General features: G+C 52.0%; 1 non-coding gene across 1 annotated transcript in view; it reads left to right on the top strand.

Annotated features, from left to right (window-relative positions):
* The first annotated feature begins 4,072 nt into the window (after positions 1 to 4,072).
* Positions 4,073 to 5,000, top strand: part of LOC126332827 (small subunit ribosomal RNA) — a 1,893-nt gene continuing 965 nt past the window's right edge. Inside the window, exon 1 of the ribosomal RNA XR_007563970.1 lies at positions 4,073 to 5,000. This exon is cut by the window's right edge and continues 965 nt beyond it. This is a non-coding gene — a ribosomal RNA (small subunit ribosomal RNA).

Genomic DNA, 5,000 nt, shown 5'->3' on the forward strand with positions numbered 1-5,000 from the left:
AGCATCGAACCGACGTGACATATCTGACGGTGACTCAGGCATCCGCGTACTGCCACAACTATCCACCCCCCCCCCCCACTCTCTCTCTGCCCCCTTCCCACACAATACCGAATTTAACCAACTTTATCGCTTAACCTAACTGTGGCTGTACCAGATTATCGCTTAACCTAACTGTGGCTGTACCAGATTATCGCTTAACCTAACTGTGGCTGTACCAGATTATCGCTTAACCTAACTGTGGCTGTACCAGATTATCGCTTAACCTAACTGTGGCTGTACCAGATTATCGCTTAACCTAACTGTGGCTGTACCAGATTATCGCTTAACCTAACTGTGGCTGTACCAGATTATCGCTTAACCTAACTGTGGCTGTACCAGATTATCGCTTAACCTAACTGTGGCTGTACCAGATTATCGCTTAACCTAACTGTGGCTGTACCAGATTATCGCTTAACCTAACTGTGGCTGTACCAGATTATCGCTTAACCTAACTGTGGCTGTACCAGATTATCGCTTAACCTAACTGTGGCTGTACCAGATTATCGCTTAACCTAACTGTGGCTGTACCAGATTATCGCTTAACCTAACTGTGGCTGTACCAGATTATCGCTTAACCTAACTGTGGCTGTACCAGATTATCGCTTAACCTAACTGTGGCTGTACCAGATTATCGCTTAACCTAACTGTGGTTGTACCAGATTATCCCTTAACCTAACTCAATTTGTCCCTTAACCTAACTCAATTTGTCCCTTAACCTAACTCAATTTGTCCCTTAACCTAACTCAATTTGTCCCTTAACCTAACTCAATTTGTCCCTTAACCTAACTCAATTTGTCCCTTAACCTAACTCAATTTGTCCCTTAACCTAACTCAATTTGTCCCTTAACCTAACTCAATTTGTCCCTTAACCTAACTCAATTTGTCCCTTAACCTAACTCAATTTGTCCCTTAACCTAACTCAATTTGTCCCTTAACCTAACTCAATTTGTCCCTTAACCTAACTCAATTTGTCCCTTAACCTAACTCAATTTGTCCCTTAACCTAACTCAATTTGTCCCTTAACCTAACTCAATTTGTCCCTTAACCTAACCCACGTTGTCCCTTAACCTAACCCACGTTGTCCCTTAACCTAACCCACGTTGTCCCTTAACCTAACCCACGTTGTCCCTTAACCTAACCCACGTTGTCCCTTAACCTAACCCACGTTGTCCCTTAACGTAACCCACGTTGTCCCTTAACGTAACCCACGTTGTCCCTTAACGTAACCCACGTTGTCCCTTAACGTAACCCACGTTGTCCCTTAACGTAACCCACGTTGTCCCTTAACGTAACCCACGTTGTCCCTTAACCTAACCCACGTTGTCCCTTAACCTAACCCACGTTGTCCCTTAACCTAACCCACGTTGTCCCTTAACCTAACCCACGTTGTCCCTTAACCTAACCCACGTTGTCCCTTAACCTAACCCACGTTGTCCCTTAACCTAACCCACGTTGTCCCTTAACCTAACCCACGTTGTCCCTTAACCTAACCCACGTTGTCCCTTAACCTAACCCACGTTGTCCCTTAACCTAACCCACGTTGTCCCTTAACCTAACCCACGTTGTCCCTTAACCTAACCCACGTTGTCCCTTAACCTAACCCACGTTGTCCCTTAACCTAACCCACGTTGTCCCTTAACCTAACCCACGTTGTCCCTTAACCTAACCCACGTTGTCCCTTAACCTAACCCACGTTGTCCCTTAACGTAACCCACGTTGTCCCTTAACGTAACCCACGTTGTCCCTTAACGTAACCCACGTTGTCCCTTAACCTAACCCACGTTGTCCCTTAACCTAACCCACGTTGTCCCTTAACCTAACCCACGTTGTCCCTTAACCTAACCCACGTTGTCCCTTAACCTAACCCACGTTGTCCCTTAACCTAACCCACGTTGTCCCTTAACCTAACCCACGTTGTCCCTTAACCTAACCCACGTTGTCCCTTAACCTAACCCACGTTGTCCCTTAACCTAACCCACGTTGTCCCTTAACCTAACCCACGTTGTCCCTTAACCTAACCCACGTTGTCCCTTAACCTAACCCACGTTGTCCCTTAACCTAACCCACGTTGTCCCTTAACCTAACCCACGTTGTCCCTTAACCTAACCCACGTTGTCCCTTAACCTAACCCACGTTGTCCCTTAACCTAACCCACGTTGTCCCTTAACCTAACCCACGTTGTCCCTTAACCTAACCCACGTTGTCCCTTAACCTAACCCACGTTGTCCCTTTGCCTAACATAGTTCACTGCTCGGAATCTCTGGTGTCGTTGTTATCCTCATGTAGATGTCTTGCGAGTGTTGCTTACTTTCCACATATTCCCGCTATCCACTGTCAATTGTACTGCAATAGGACTATATCGCCCCCCCCCCCCCTCTGCCCCTCTCTTTGTGTCTCCGTCCTCTCAAGCTGGTCGGTCTGGCGTTTGAGTGTTAAATGAGCCTCGCAGCTGTTCAGTTGCGTTCAGATGTCGACGCCCTCAGTGTACGTCGTGGTATGGTCTGTGTCCATTGTCCGCTGATGTCGTACGCGTAACCCACACGCTGTACCGATCATCGGTAGTTACGTACAGAGTGAAGTAGTGTGATACGTGTGACCGTACGCTGGCTGTGCCCAACGGTGTCGAATCTCAATTTCCATATGTTGTGCTCGATGCTACTTGTCTCGTCTCCCAATAACAGCTAGGTTGCACTGTGGTACGCCGTAGAGGCGTGTGGGAGGAACGTACGAACGCATTGTATGTCACCCTGGGTCGCTGGGGGTGGTGGTGCGGTGAGTCAGGTCAGGTCAGCGTGAGCCGTGTGATGTAGTGACGCGTGTATTCCGACTTTGTCGTATTGCCTCACACAAAGTGCTACCCTGGTGGACCGCGTTCCATATCTGGGACATGCCGCAGATGCCGGTTGACAGTGGATCGCGGAAGGGACATCGCATACGTGCGCGGGCCACCTTCCACGTGTTCTCTTCTGCACATGTCGCAGTGTGTATGTGGTCTGATGTAGCGTGTCGTGACACATGACATCCTGGCATGCAAGAATTGTTGAATTCGCAAATGTAGGTGGACATCTACGTTTACTGCCCAAGATACGCAAATGAACTGGAAATCCGTTGTTGAGCGGTTGTTCACGCTGGAGGTGAATCTGTGATGGCGACGATCGGTACAGCTATTAACCGGTTGTTTCAGCGGTACCCGCCACATCCACACACGTGACTAGGCCCATGTGGGTATGAAGCGATACGCGGCGGTGGCTTGGTGGGACTGTTCCCGGCCGGTGAAGGGGGGCCGCCCGGCGTGTTGGCCGCGCGCTGCGTGGGCGCACGCGCAACAGGCGGCTGGTGGGGGGCGCCGAGTGGCAGGAGCGCCAGCCGACGGGCTCGGCAGGCGGCGCAGCTACGCTGCGGCGCACCCTGCACGCGGCGCCTGGCGGCCAAAGTTGGTTCAGCCGAGCCCGGTGCGAAGCGCGGTGGACATCTGCAGTGTGCTGGTCTGATTGAGGACTGTGTGCGTTGAGGATGCGCCGCCGCCTGGCACTCGGCGCCGCGACGCCGTCTGCTGCTCGGTCGCCCCAGCGGTTCTCGCAGGTGGTTTGTATCGCAGTTGTGCGGACGTGTTGGCGCGTGCGCTGTGCTGGGAGAGTTCGCTTCTGCACCCAAGTGGGGCTTTGCCCTTGTGTGGCGCTGGCGTTGGAGCTGCCGGTCACCATAGGTGGCGCGTGTTGTCTCCCGCCGGCAATGCCACGACAGCACGCTCCCGGGCCTCTGTCGGCAGCGGCAAGCTCAGTTGGGAGCAAGGGTGTTCGCACTAAAACCGTCTACTCGCCTAACTCCGGGCGATTGCGCCTCTCTCGAAACCGACCAAGTACCTAGGACGGCGCTGCGCGCCGCCGGGACCTGAGAGGGTTTCGAGGTGTATCGTGCAGGGGAGCTCGGCCTCCTCCTGTTTGCAGAATAATTGAGCGGACGCTTGCGTGTTCGCGCGGGCCCCCGGGACACACTCCCGGGCGGCCGGCTGCTCAGCTCTAGTTGACGCAGCTCCCTGGTTGATCCTGCCAGTAGTCATATGCTTGTCTCAAAGATTAAGCCATGCATGTCTCAGTACAAGCCGCATTAAGGTGAAACCGCGAATGGCTCATTAAATCAGTTATGGTTCCTTAGATCGTACCCACGTTACTTGGATAACTGTGGTAATTCTAGAGCTAATACATGCAAACAGAGTCCCGACCAGAGATGGAAGGGACGCTTTTATTAGATCAAAACCAATCGGATTGGCTTGTCTGGTCCGTTTGCCTTGGTGACTCTGAATAACTTTGGGCTGATCGCACGGTCCTCGTACCGGCGACGCATCTTTCAAATGTCTGCCTTATCAACTGTCGATGGTAGGTTCTGCGCCTACCATGGTTGTAACGGGTAACGGGGAATCAGGGTTCGATTCCGGAGAGGGAGCCTGAGAAACGGCTACCACATCCAAGGAAGGCAGCAGGCGCGCAAATTACCCACTCCCGGCACGGGGAGGTAGTGACGAAAAATAACGATACGGGACTCATCCGAGGCCCCGTAATCGGAATGAGTACACTTTAAATCCTTTAACGAGTATCTATTGGAGGGCAAGTCTGGTGCCAGCAGCCGCGGTAATTCCAGCTCCAATAGCGTATATTAAAGTTGTTGCGGTTAAAAAGCTCGTAGTTGGATTTGTGTCCCACGCTGTTGGTTCACCGCCCGTCGGTGTTTAACTGGCATGTATCGTGGGACGTCCTGCCGGTGGGGCGAGCCGAAGGGGTGCTTTCGCGTCCCGAGGCGGACCCCGTTTAAATCCTACCAGGGTGCTCTTTGTTGAGTGTCTCGGTGGGCCGGCACGTTTACTTTGAACAAATTAGAGTGCTTAAAGCAGGCAAGCCCGCCTGAATACTGTGTGCATGGAATAATGGAATAGGACCTCGGTTCTATTTTGTTGGTTTTCGGAA

This window comes from Schistocerca gregaria, unplaced genomic scaffold (assembly GCF_023897955.1).
Source record: "Schistocerca gregaria isolate iqSchGreg1 unplaced genomic scaffold, iqSchGreg1.2 ptg001520l, whole genome shotgun sequence".
NCBI classification, from domain to species: Eukaryota; Metazoa; Arthropoda; class Insecta; order Orthoptera; family Acrididae; genus Schistocerca; species Schistocerca gregaria.